This window comes from Phasianus colchicus, chromosome 20, assembly GCF_987193195.1.
Source record: "Phasianus colchicus chromosome 20, bPhaCol1.hap1.1, whole genome shotgun sequence".
In the NCBI taxonomy this organism is placed as follows: Eukaryota; Metazoa; Chordata; class Aves; order Galliformes; family Phasianidae; genus Phasianus; species Phasianus colchicus.
Window position 1 is genome coordinate 3,245,041 of NC_143455.1, and position 15,083 is coordinate 3,260,123.

Consider the following 15,083-nt stretch of genomic DNA (forward strand, 5'->3'; position numbering starts at 1 on the left):
GTGACAAAAGCAGCCCCGTGTTTGCTGCCTGGATTTAGACAGCAGAGACAAAAGGTTGGAGGAGTTGGGAATGGTTGGGAAGCCATCCTTATAGATCCTAAAGGGCCCCATCCCCAAAACCATCTGAGGACAGGATGGCGTCACTTAACTACAAGGCAAAGCTTTATCCTCACGGGTCCATTCACAAAGACAGGACCAAACCCATTTCCCAGTGTGGTGTAACAGAGACACGAGCACTGCCCCGGGGGTCGACCTCACCACATCTCCAACCGCAACAACAGCTTAACACTGAAAAGTGCGAAACCGCCAATGACATCCCATGTCCCAGCCCCTGTATGCAAAGCTAAGAACCAATTCCTCTCTGCTCATCAGCCTCCAGGTCCAGCCAGGAGACAAGCAAGCCAGTTTCATTCTCTTTAAACAGCTGCCATTTCTGCCACAAAGTGCTCCCATTAGGTTCAGGACCTCAGTGCATCACAGCCTGCAGTGAGATCCAGGATGTCCTGAGCTTTTAATTACCCATGCTGAGGAAGAGAAGAACTGTTTAGGAGCACTAACATTTTCCATGGCTCCAAAAGGCTGAACAACTTTCTGCCAGTATATACAGCTACCTAGGGGTCTATTATTTTATTAAGGGATATTTGAAGTGCTCCATGACATAAGCAGATCCATAATATATATACAGTGTGTACGCATACGGAGCCATTTATAGAGCAAATCTTTCTAGCCCTGATAGTTTATAATGTAGAGGACCTTTAGTCTGCCATTGAACCAAAGCCAAATGCTGCATGTGCTGTTTAAATCAATGTAATGCGGAGAAGATATTTTTCTTTGGAGCCACGGTGGAAGCAGGATTCCCCAGGCAGTTTGACTGTCGAAACGGCAGCTGGCTGAAGCTGTGGGCAGGTCTGGGTCAACACAAGCAGTGCCTGTAGGAAGGTCTTGGCGAGCACTGGTCCAGGAAGGGGATCAAAGGGATGTGATAAATCAGCTTACAGATTGCTGGGCTGTCCATGGGGTGCTGCATGGTGATGCTTCCACATATGTGCTGTGGGATGGCAGACAGAGATACAGCAGCAATATCACTGATTTAAGATCAGATGCGTCTTCTGGATCTATAGCCCTAGATCTGTTACATTAACATCTCTATACGATACCAACACTGCAATCACACACCATGCCACACAACAGGTACACACTACCATCCTGCTACATGCAAGATTATCTATATTTCAAAGCCCAAATTTGATCTGTTTTTCCATTTTGCACTCTGCTGAGTTTCCACATCTTCGCTCTTAAATAGAGGAGGGGTGACACTACTCAACACTGACCATTTCACAGCTCCATTCCCATTGATTTCAGAACAAGAATTGCTGATTGTTAGGAAACCACCTCCCACTGGACATGGATATGCCACCTCCCAGATATGCCCACTGGACATCCTCTCTCTCTATAAGCATAACCCCAAAGGTGCATGTTGTGTACATGAGGCTTCAGCGGGAATTCTACATGCCTAAGTTCTTGTTATAGGATGTTAAATTTCAGCTTCAAGATCTATTTGAACACACTCACCATGCCTGCATGCTCGGGACAGCACAACGCCTTCAACTTTCCTTGCCAGTTCTTCATTTCACTCCTTCCAGGGCTGCTCTGTGCACGTGTAAAGCAAGACTCTCGTGTCCCTTGGAGCCCTGAGGTTTTGCTGATTGCCCCCTTCTGAGCAGGGAAAATAACAGCTCCATCCTGTGCCCCAACCCCAGACAGCTGTCGCTGTAAGAATCATAGAACTGTAGAACATTCTGAGTTGGAAGGGACCTACAAGGATCATCAACTCATCAAAGGCAGCTTTTAATTGGATTTTCCAGACTGAGACTGAGACACCTGACCCCTGGGATGGAGGAGATGCCCCACAGAGACGTGATGGGGTCTGGCATATCCACAGCCATGCATAAAACCAGAATCAGATCTGTAGAGCTGCCTGCATTTATTGCTGCCAAATGGTAAACACTTTTCATTTAAAGGGATGGCCACTCAGTTGGCTGGTCACATTTCCCTTAATTTATTTCTTTATTTCTTTAACTTGTGTTAACTGTTGTTCAGCACTCAGAGTTTGGATCCCTGTTACCTTCACTTCTCCCACTGCACAGGAAGCAGCCCAGGTAAAGCTGTATTTGAAGACTGACCAGGAAGGAAGGTATGTATGTATTTTTAATTAGTCCCCATGACATGTTGGCCAGAGGATAACTCTGGCATTACTCTGGCATAACTCAACATGCACAGAAACTCCACAAGCACAGAAACCACAGAACATTTTATGGGGAAGGGGAACACAGTCAAAGGGAGTGGAAAATGGGGGCCTGGGCTCTTCTACAATCACCTCCTAAAGACAGCAATCACACACTGAGCCTTACAAGGCTGGTTAGTACAACCTATGATGTCCTGAAGAGATGTCTAATACATGAAGTTGCTTTGCAACTAAAGCACACTGTGTGGGGCAGATCTTTGCCCTCAAATCATATCGATCATCTTGAAAACACCCACACACACCCTGCCCGTTCCCCACTGCAATTTTTCAGGGCTGAGGAAAGCTGCAAGCCCTGGGGCAGCCTGCTGCAGAAATCCTCTCTGCCCATTCTTATCTACAAACCCCCACCCTAAGCTTGCTTAAGGCACTGGTATCTAGAGTGAGCTGGCTGGAGCTCAGCAGCCATCTGGAAGAGCCTTGCTTCCAAAAGGCAGCTGGAAAACCAGTGCTGAGCACCCATAGAGCTATGCAGTGAGTGCCCAGCGTGTTCCTGCAGGACCCAACCACACCAGTGGGCAATACACCTCCCTGCAGCATTCCTGTACTGCTGGGCTAAGGGGCTGTACTGCAGGAGATGGTGTGCATCCTGACACAAGGGCAGGCAAGCTATGAATTCAGCCTCTGAGGTTGTGGGGTCATTCCGGGAAGACAACAAGCATCCGGTTGATCTCAACAGGACAAGGTTAGATGGCAAAAGAGCACCACAGGAGTCATCACAAAAGCCTTCTCCAGCTCATTAGCTCCCCTTCCTTTCTTTCACCATTCCAACTTGATGAGTCCCTCGAAAGAGCAAGGTCAAAGATGAAGAAAGCAGTAAACATTTGCACTGAAGGAGACATTGTGAGAAGCTTGTATGGCAGAAAGACCAGAAAAAAAAATCAAATCCATCCTGGGCGTTTTCACCATCTGGAGCAGCACTCACTCAAATAAGGTCCTTGCAGGGATTACCCCATTACCTACAAGCTCAAGTTACACGGTGTAATGCTGAAACTACGGGAAAAAAAGGTACCAAGGCTCTTCAGAGATGGCAAACATTGCTGGATTGCCCTAGGATAACATCCTGATCCCCTCTCTCCACCTATTCCACATTAGGTGCAGGATACCAGGTATGCATTGACAGCCATGGCACAGCCATGGGCACAGTTCACCCCTCCTGGCTTCAAAGAGATGCAACTGCACAGAGCCAGGGTGAGATGCCCAGGGCTGCCCTTATTGTACTTCGTCTGCATGAATTCCAGAGAGCCTCTGGGAACTGGAGATTTGTCAGCATTTCCCATCTCACGTTTCCTACTGGAAATCCCTGCAGCTGGTGAGATTCTGTAATAGGTACCATTTAGCTAGCTAATGAAATCCACATGTAATCATCAGAAAGATAATTGACACATTAGGACTCTAAGGTTTGCACATGGCCTTTTGCAGTTTCCATCTTACAGCATGGCAGCTGCAGGGATGGCCAATGGGCAGCACTTAACAGCACTCCACCTTGTGGTCCTTCCTCCCCAAAAGTCCTTCTACCTGCACAAAAGGCAGTTTAATGGTTTGTGGTTTAATGCAACATGGAGAAGGCTTCTCACCTCTCCTGATGACAGCACACTGCTGTGTGCCTCACCTTTTTGGGTGGAGGCAGGCGCCCTTCTTCCTTATCATCATATCCTCCTACAACTTGTTCCAAGAGGCATTAATGCTGACTATCCTACACGCTTCTATCATCTGCAAAACACATCGCTTCATCTGCTTCATCCGTGGGGGATTCTGCTACAACCTTCTTCCACCAGGAGAGCTTACCATGTACTCCATGCTATGATTCTGTGATTCCTACCCCTTAGCCAACTACAAGGACCGCCTTCACCTCCTGCCATAACTTACAGCCAGAGCCTTTGATGTGAAAACTCGACAAAAGCTTTCTGGAAATCCACGTACACTCCACAGTTTGGATAGAGATCCTGGTGGAAAATGGCCAAAAATGCAAATTCTGTACAATCATCTAAAGTACATTTTTCCGTAGGTTGAGCACTAATGTCCCTCGGTGGAGGGAAAGCCAAACCTACCACATGGATCTTTAACATCCAACGCTCTTGGTTCGGGCCAAGGTACGACTTTAAAGGAGATCCTCTGATTTTCTGTAGAAGCCTTGCAACGTGTGAACGTGTATCCAGACAACCACAACGCTTTGGGGCTAGGATGCCATCTGGAAATCATTAGAAAGCACAGACTCGCTCATGGGATTTCATGCACTTCCCGTCCGACATGGGAACAGTCTGTTCCTCATTGTTCGGCTGCTTCTGTTCCTCAACACATCAACTACAGACAGGAGAGTCACAGCAAGTGTCTCCATGCTGTGAGGTGCCTTTTTCTTCCTGTCCTTTTAATCCACTCCTTCGTCCCCAGTTTCAGGGCAGTAAGTTCCATCGTTCCCTCCCGCACTCGAGCACACAGGGCCCAATGGGAGCAGAGCAGCCTGTAACTTCTTTGCTCAGGCCTGAAGCCAACTGGAATAGGGAAATTTTGGCTTTTCAGGTCTTTTCTTTGTGTGTTTGTATTTGATTTTTTCCTAAGTACAGAACAACATGGTGAGAGCGCAGAATAAATTTCATTCCTCTTCTAACTCATTTCACAAAGTAAATGGGATCTGTAGCTTTCCTGAGCTGCCTTGGGGACCCTCTGGAGTGTCTCACATGTTCATATTTCAGCCTCCTTTCTGTCTGCATTTTATGCATTCTTCCTCCACAACGTCTCAGCTTCCTATCCCAATTCTTCCCTGCGTTTAGGGGGATTTTTTTTTTTTTTATAGGCACATTGAGGCTGCAGATAAAACGTGAAGAGCCCAATTCTCCGTGGCTACACGGGTTTTTGCAGTCACTTCCACTACTGAAAAGCAAACTAAAATGTCACTAGGAGTATGTTTTATTTATACTCACTTTCTGCTAAGCCAAGGAGACCAAAAATGCTGCTCTGCAGCATATCCTGACTGGTTGTCCTGATGTGATCGTACATCTCAAGGGTGGAGAAGCAGCAGGTAACACACACCCAGGTGCAATAACTCAGGGACCTCCCAGCCCTGTATTGCAGAAGAAACAAAGCCAGAACATCTGGATGCAGCCAGACCAGTTTGTGCATATTTACTGAACAAGCTTATTTACAATCTATTTGTTTCCATGCAGTTTCATCACATTCTTAACGCTGTGTCAAGAGCAAAGGCAGAGCTCTCAACATGTTTAATGACCGACGAGGGCCCCAGGAGGAGTCACGCAATGGTGTGAGAAAGAATGCTGCTCTTCAGAACTTCAGCCAAGCAGAAACACCTCCATAGAACTCTCTGCAAAAGACTGGAGAGGGAAGAAGCTTGGAAATGAAGACAGCAAATGCCAGGAAAACTGAGGGCAAATGAAAGGGAAGCAAAATATTTTAACAACTCATTATTCAACTAAACTCATGGTTATGTTTTCATGCCCAACTCCTGTCTTCTGAGTCTCTGCCATAAGCAATGCTGCTTAGCTACATACACTGTGCCGTTGTGGCCAATCCGAGAGCAGGATGTGCTGCTGGGATGGATGGATGTGGGGCTGTTGAGCTACTTTTTCCAAGAGGAAACATCCCCAATCTGCTAAAACCAGCAACAGCTGGATGTTTTGAACCACTGAACCTCAGCAGCACTCTATTTGTTGCAAAGGAAACAGGAAAGATATCACTGCTTTTATCGCCTCTTGAACGTCAGCTGGCATCCTCTGCTTTGGGATAACGCGCTCTAATTGCACAGTCAGCCTTCCAAACACACTCTGCAAGCCCGCCACATGTGGCACTTCCAGTCGCAGTAATAACACAACAGCCAGCCAAGAAGCAAGCACAAGCACACCTCTGACCTGCAAGTGACCCACTAATTAGTGGCTGCCCAAGGTTAACGAACAGAGTGCTCTGCACAGGGAGGAGTGTTAGCAGTGCGAACTCCAACCTCGGTAAACTGGTAAATCTATGCCAGGAGGTGTTTACACATTCATTAGCAATGTTGGCAAGACAAAACACAACAGAAAATCCCCTTCCCGTTAATAGTGAGCTCAGAATAAAATGAGAGGTCTCTTTTTCCTGCACGTAATGATTACCGCAGAGGTTGAATTGTAACTACAGAATTAGGCCCTGCATTTGGGAGCTGCCAGCAATCAGCTCGCAGAAGCTCAGGATGCTTTGCCAGTTGTTGTCTGCCATGGCTATGGAGCCAAGCATCTCGTTTCATCCCATGACTAATAGGAAAACGGTGCTGGACACCCCAGATTATAGTTGGACTGTCACTTCTAGAAAGCTGGAAGCATTTGGCCCCACAGCAGGGTGAGGGTTTGGACAGCCCTGGGCTGCACACTGGGACAGAGCTTCTGCTCTCATTGGGTTTGACAGGAACATCATCCAGATCTGAGAGGTCACACTTCCACTCTCGCTCCTCCTCTCCTCCCAGCAGGAGGATTATGCTGCAATAATCCAGGAAAAGGCAGATCTCACCCCAATGCTGCACCCCCTGTGAGCAAAGATAGCCATGATTTAGGGTCAACTCCACTTAACCATCCCTACCCAAGCAGGAGCTCTGGACTAAGTGTGGCCATTTGTCTATTAGGTGCTCGTAGAAAGACACAAGTAAGTGGCTGTTGCCTCCAGTCAGATTTATCAAAGCAGGTCCCAGCTCTGTCGTTGCAGCAGCAAATCAATAGCAGAGTCCTTACTACAAACTGCTGATCCTGATCTCCATCACACAGTGGCATGTACATGTCCCAAAACATACTCAATCCTCAGCAAAACCTCCTAAGGCACAACCTAAACCTGAGAAGAAATATAACAGGAGAACACTGCAGAGAAACCAACAGGAGCACAAATATCCCCAGTAAGAGCAAGGGCTCTGCAGTCACAGCCCTGCATGTGGGTGATGGATGGAACACGAGCAAGGATTACCACTAAGAAAACGGTAACAGCTATTTTTATGTCAAAAGATTAATTTTAGTGGGAAAGCCCTTTCTTGACAACGCCAAAAAGAAAAAAACAAAAGTTTTTTTTTGTACTTCCTTTTTACAGAAGAACGTGCACACTTCCAACTCAACCACAGCAACTTCAATGATCTTCTGAGGATCTCCCATTTGGGAAAGGGGGTGCCAGCTCTGCTGACAAAACTGATCACCTCTAAGAGCCATTAACACTTGTTGTGCAGAAAGGAGCCACTTCTCGAGCAGCCCCCTGTGCCCAGGATTCTCTCATCACATCTGACCCAAAAAGGAGAGCTCTTCTGCACATCACAGACTGGAGATCTTAGGGGAGAGAAAAAAAAGAGTCCCATTTCCTTGGCAAACTCATGCACTCTATCCACTAAGTTGACCTCTCTCTGTTGCTGCCAAAGGAAGGAAAAAGTTTCCTGCTTTTAAGGCAGGTTAAACCCTGCTGGAAGACACAGAGCAGAGCACCGCACTTCAGATAGGTATTTTTCAGCTACATTTGGGTGCAAAGATCTCCTCTGATCTGAGCAGGGATGCTCAGCAGTGCTGCTCCAGGTCATTGGTAGTGAACACAATTCCTCTTGGGCCCAATCCTGGAGGATCGGTCCATGAGGGAGCTTCCGCATCCCCCAAAGCCCAATGGAGCAACATGAAAAGCTGAGAATACAGCATCAGTGGGAACTGGTTCAGCAGGAAACAACACAGGTGGGCAAAGGCTGAGAGAAGAGCAATCAATGCACTGGAAAAGGAGGGTTTCTGCCAGCACCAGGGGACGGAGCAGAGGATATCCAAGCATGGTTTGCTGCATCCTGATCTGGAACAAAGATAATGCAGCATGCTGGTTTTCCCTGGAGAGGTGGAGTTCAGCTGTCAGCAACTGTAGCTTATTCACTCTGCTGCAGCCTGCCAGGCACAAAGCAATCTCTGAAGGAAAAGAAAAAAAAGAAAAAAAAAAAAAAGAGAGAGCTCTTTTCCCCCTATTGGAAGATGAGGGGATTTTTGCTCTAATCCCTAAACAAACACATTTAATGCCATTAAACACTCACTGGCATTATCGAGACGTATCACTCTCATGCTGCTGCATGCAGAGCACAGGCTGGGTTTCAGAGAGCTGAGCTCCTGTGATCACTTTGCACTCACAATTTGCCCTCAGTGGAGGGGGAAGAAAAAAAAAAAACCCTCTCCTTTATCATTGTTCCCTGGGAACAGGAGGAAAGCGGTGAGTTGACTTCAGGGAAATAAATAGTTTGGAAGACTTTATGGGCCAACATCTGCAATTAGTTTTGAAGAATCGGTGCAAATAATCTCATAGCGAGTCAGTTCTCTCTCCTTTATCTCCCCCTTCTGCAGCCTTTTTCTCCTTTATCCCAGTTTGCCCACCCTGCTCTTCTCACTAACAATCGGCACACATCAGAGAGAAGCAGCTCTTTACTTTCAGAGCAAGAGGAAAAGGAACTAAAGGGAGAAAGCGAATGACAGCTGGGTAGGACATTCCCCAGCTCCCGATGCTCTTCAACACAAAATATTTTCCTTTCTAGCTTAAAAATGAAAAAAGAAATCTGCAATATTGCCTGAGCCAATACTGAAGGAATGGAGCAGATGTCAGTATTCATTTCATCTAAAATCAAATCATTTTCTGTTAAATGGTGAGACAGCTTTACACGCTTTGTTTTAATGCGAATAACTGATAATTTCAAAGCAACACAGCATCCCTTTGACAAAACACATTCCTGGAACTGAGATTATAATGTTCTCTCCCTCACTAATCGCCATTTAAAAAACCTGGATTTCTTGAGACTTGCATTTCCCAGACATTCCTGACCAGCTCTTTTTGGGGTTACAAGGATCAGATAACGCTGTGGGTAGGAGCTCAGCTCACCAACACGAGGCGTTGGACGGGTGGCCCATCTCCAGCACACCCAGAGCCTGCTACCACCTGACTGCTGCTCCACACCCTGAGGGCAAGATGAGCTCTGCAGATGCTCATCCTTTTGCCCATCGCTGTGGTAGGTCTTCTCCAGGCTCCAGGTGAACCAGATAATATTCACAGCTATAAATACTTGCAAAAAAAAAAAAAAAAAATTGGGAAGGATCTAAAATCACATTTTTGTAGGCTTCATGAAATGCCTCTGCACAAAGAGCATCTGCCACTCCATCTCTTTCCATCACAGCATCCTTTGAAGCATATATTTGTACTTACAGATATAGATTCAGCTAGGCAATTCCTGTCACTCTATGGAGCCCTACAGGACAAACTGGAGTACCCCTCCATGGAAGCAGCAACAAGGACAGGACCACCCTGGCTGGTGACTGCACCCATTTCCTTCCTCCTGTTGCATCCTCACTTCCTCACTACCTCCAGCTGCCCATCAGCACTGCCTCTCTGACTGCACTGTACTACCAGCACAAACCCCTTCCTGCACTGGGACAGGTCAGAGCAGCTTTGCTGAGGGACTTGAGAAGGGTGGACAAAGAGCTGGAAGAAATAACCCCTACAGCCACAACAGCTTTAGCCTGAGGACAAATCCCCAGCTTTACAAACGCCCTCTGGTTTGCATTAGGGACACTTTCTTAAGGTCAGGGACATTATGACAGAATCATGTCAGCCAGCAATAACGCTGCTCTGCTCTGCACAAGGACCAGCAGTGACCGTTCCATCATAGCTCCACTTCTACCTTGTGCAAAATAAAACTGCAATCATCCCTTCAGAGGAGGAAGGCATTGGCTTCCTAGGACTGTAACGATGATGAGGAGTTTAAAACGTAACCACAAATATAAAACTTTAAAACTCTCATAAACAGATTTGAAAGTGAGCCAGAGGAACTGGTGTGAATGTGAGCTACTCCAGTACAAAGCAATAAGAAAGACACAGCCATAAACCTGGGCAAAAGGGAAGGGGGGAAATCAGCAAAGACTTGTGGGGTTTTTTTTATGTGTGCAGGAATTAGCTTGAAAATAGGACATTTTTATAAGTGGTGCAAGATTGATTTTACTTTTTTTTCTTTTTTTTTTTGCATACATTAATTGGTGAGCAAAGCCAGAATGCAGACACATGCCAAACGCAGATGTGTCAGCCCAAAGTTCTTCAGATGACCTCCAGCCAGGTAAACATTTGACCCAAAAGCCCACCTAATTTCAGTGGGCTGAAGTCTGGAAAAGTGATTAACTATAGAAAGGCCAGTGTATGGCTTCGTACCTGGGGAATGCTGGAGCAAAGCAAAGGCTCTCAGGCCCTAATTAAAAACCTACCTCTCGCCCGACGGAAAGCCGGAGCCGAGGAACGAAGGAAGCTGGGGCTTTTCCAACAGCGCTCATAAAGCTGTCAATAAGCTGAGAAAGTGGCCTTGATGGTGTGAAAAGTCATCTCTGAGAAAAAAAGGAAAAAAAAAAAAAACAACCATGCTGCTCAATAAGGCCTAACAAATCATCCAGGATCGTATAAACGGCTAATTGAACAGCAAATTAGTAGTGTTTATGAAATCTAGACAGTCAGCTTGCAAAGACAAGTCAAGAGCGGGGCACTGTGAAGTTAGGTTCGGATTTTAACCCATCTTGGGCCTTTCTGGTGCTGCCCATGGAGGGCTGCCTAGGGGAGCACAGCCCATTGCATTGCCCCACAGCCACTGTGTGTGCAGAGCCATTTTCCAGACAGAGCTCCCGCAGCTGGAAGAAGTCCATCTCCTTATCTTTACAGACTCCAGAGCTTCCAGAGGCCTAGAATGGCTACTTCTCTTCATAAAATTAATGGCATGTTTTTTATGGCTTCCAGCTACAGCTGGGAGCCCGATTCTGCGTGGAAGGGACTGTTAATACAATTACTGGGCTGGTTTTACACTGTAAATTCTCCATTGTTTTCTTTTTGCTGTTTGGGAGTCTCTCATTGAGACGTGCCCTGGAAATCAGGTAGGGCTGTTAGCGCAGCTGGACCCAAAGGTCTGGGGCACTTGCTTTATATAAAACATATTTTCTGGGTTTATAATGGCAATAAAAGCGCTCCCTTCTTGCCAAAACTTGGCACTGACGTGTCAGAGGAGCTCAGGAGAACAGAGTTTTTGGAAAATTTTGAAGAAAATACGTGCAAACCCCATGTGTTTTAGGCCCAGAGGCTTCAGTGGGATGGACGTGGGGTGGGCATTCCCACAGCGGCTGGGGGATGCCATGAATGACCTTCAATTGCACACGAGCTCCAAAGGGACTTCCAGCTCCTGACCCCATTAGGAAGCAGTACAAAATTAACTTAATTGCACTCCCGTGAACCTCCTGATGTGAATTCAGTTATACATGTTTATTTTTTGGTGTTTTATACCGGAAGAGTTATCACCATATGGGGAAAATAAGCTCTACCAGTGCAAACCTTCATAGTGTTATGATCGTGCCAAGGCAATTCTGAATGTGCACACAGTCACACTGGTTTAGAACATGCTCAGTTTTATCCAGTGTGGCCATATCGAGTATCAGTCGGACACAACCAAACAAGCAATGGAAAGCAAGAGAGGAAGCACACAACTCAATTTGAGTGCATTTATTCACAAGGAGGAGAGCAACCAGGAAACAATTTTCCCTTCCCAGAAGAGTTTTCGAGATTCCCCCCACTGAACCAAATGTATTTACTCTCAAAAATCTTTAGGTGGTGAAACACAAGAAGGAGAGGGGAAACCTCACTGGATGAATAAAGAATAGGATTTGTCGGTGTTTTTATCTTCTTTTTACCTAGTTTTCAGGCAAGATGCAAATTTCAGCCAAAAACAGCTTCTTGAAATCTATTTCAGAAAACATTGACTCAGGTCATTTAGGAAACTAAGCCAATACAGGAGAAGTAAAGTCCTTGCAAGGATATATCCCAGTTAAGAGCTAGGAAACTGGGAATAAATGGTCAGTTCTTGCAAGGGAGTGAGGTCAGCATGGGAGCCCTGGAGAGATTTGTGTCATTAAAAATGGATGCTCACAAATGACCTGGAAAAGGGCACAAGCAGCCAGGTGAGGAAGTTTGCCGACGATGCTAATTTTGAGAACACCAGGATGAACTGCAAAACAACTTTATGATACAGTGACAGGTCATCAAATAGCAGATGAAGTTTGATGCAGACAAATGTAAAGGGATTCACAAAGGGGGAAAAAGATCCAAAGTTCCTATAGAAAATGATGGGCTCTGAGCTGACCATTATCACACAGGAGCAATACCTTGGGGTTGTGACAGATGGATCTGTGAAACATGAGCTCATTACACAGCAGTAATTAAAAAAAATCCATCATAAGAAGTTATTATGAGGAAAGAACAAACCAGAGAACATCATTACATCACAGTAACTCTGTGCTTCCCCTGCATCCTGATCGCTGCAAGGAGACATTTCCTCACCTTAAAGAAGATACTGTGCAATTGCAAAAGGAGCAGTGAAAGGCAAGAAGGCTGATCCTGTGGTCCCACATGGAAGGGTCAAGAAAGCTACAACTCCCCAGCTCAGAACAGAGTTACCTCTAGAAGGAAAGGACTGAAATCCATGAAACAATAGCAACAATTGGTCCTTCTTTCCTTCCTTTTTTCCTGACATGTTTTTTCCTTACAGAAATATTTTTTCCTTGTCATTTACCTTTTCCCTCACAGTCAATTTCTTCTCATTTCCAGACCAGAGCCAATTCTGTAGGGATCCATCACACTTGTTGCTGTTTTCACGGGACAGCAGCCGTGCTGAGTGCTAAGTTAATTAGCCATCAGTTCCCACTTCCTCCACATCCAGCAGGTTGGAACAATCGCTCCTTTCTAAGCCCATCCTCACTCCCACCATCACCAACACACTTGGGGAGACCCAGGCAGCCTAGGTAGGAGAAGAAGGAATCCTACAAGTCCTTGCAGCAGACCAAGACCTCTACAGCAAGGGCATGCTGCCACCATGTGTGTCCATTCATAAACTTATAAGCTTTGGGGTGTAAGGCAGGTTGGTACAGCATCCTTCAAGAGCACTGATACAGAATACATAACAAGGTAGATATAATCCCCAAGGCTTATGAAGGGTTTTTTTCCCTACAGATTATATTCTAAAACTATATAGTTGGTAGAACAGGAGACTTATAGGGCAGCCCCGGGCCAGACAGCAATAGAACCTCTGATCATGCACTGAATTAACTTTTCTCCTGCACCAAATCCTGGCACAGCCAGTTTCAGTAAGCTGAAGCTCCTTCTCTGATGCTTCTTCTATTCTACTTTTCCAGCTTCCTGCACTGAGGTTAGCCCTGAGCTACGTTCAGACACTGCTCACATCTTATCACACTGATGATGTGGTTGATGGATGCACGAAGCCACATCTCTCACAGTAAGAGTACTTGCAGGTAGCCTTTATCTGCAGCCAAGAAAATGCACCTAACAGCACCTCCAGCAAGAAAGCCTGGAGCATGTTTTTTCTTGTATTGACTGATACCAGGACAGGGAACAGTGTGGGGCCAGAAGTGACCAGAGTGGCATTGCGGAATTTGTCTTCAAGGTATCAGAGCAATCAGCTTTGCCACACTTACCAATATTATCAAATACCTCACCTCCATAGCTTTCCAACGCTGATGAGCATCCCTGCTACCCTCCCATCACCTCTGACAACAGCCCCACGTTCCTGCAGTCTGGACAAACAAGAAATGCTGAAGATGCATTTATGCATCTCCGGAGGCAGCAGCATCCAAGTTCCTCCAACCCCATGGGAGCTGAGTATGATGCAGACTCATTCCCCAGCATGGCTGCTCCTGCTTCTTTCTTCGCAGAGAATGTTTAGGGCACATCAGGGCATTCCCCTGCAGATCTGAAAGCAGATCTTCCAGGGCTGCTGGCTCCCCCAGCAATAGATTCCTGACCTGACCTTACCTTACAGCAGAGACCACCGCTGTGAAATGAAATACGGCTTTGGAAGTTGTGTTTTTATGATCTATGAAATCACCCAGACCTCTTGGGTAAATAAATTCTGAATATGAAGCTGACCTCTTAGCTTTTAGCATATCAGTAAAGCCTTGAGGTTTTTCATTAAGCTTAAATAACATCTAAGAAGGCCCTGTTTTCTACCCTTTCTTTAAAATCCCAAGGAGGTGAAGCCTCGTGGTAAATTTTGCTTCAAACATCAACTGGGGCTACAACTTCAGTAAGAGTAATACCTTAACTGCAGAACGCCAGGGGTGAGCGGGGCTGTGCACACAAGACTTTTGTACCACATATTCCTCTGTGCCTCTCAAATACTTAATCTCAGTGACTGGTTTCACAGCTCCAGCTGATTTCAGTCACTGGGCAGCCAAGGGACAAGACTCAGACAGAGGAGCACCTCTTCCATTCCACGCTCTTGCATCAGCCACCACAACCCTATCAGAGCGATCCCAGCCCAACCTGCCATCGCAACACAGGGCCATGAAGGCTCGAGTGGATTGATTAACAAGAGAAGGCCAAGGGTAAAAAGGGACAAAAGCTTCACGCACACCTCACATGGCTTTCTAGCACCTCTTCCCTATCTCCAGAAAGTGGATAACATTACTTGGAGGGGAAAAATCCAGATGCTGCCAGCAGCTGTATCCATTCCAAAGAAGTGTGGTTAAATACCTCACTGGTACAAATCACTGTAATTTCCCTGAAGTCAAAGCCAACTTGCCACTGCCCAGAAGCGGGTGCATAGAGCATAGTTCATAATGGTTGGATTACAGGAGGTGGTATCCCTGAGTTCCTCAGGCACTTGGCAATTTGAGCCCATCGACATGGACAGAAAGCCTGACTTCCTTTGTGCCTGAATCAGCCTCCACATCTCCACCTCTGATGGAAGCAGCGGGTTGGCAAAGCCTTTCCCCCTCTA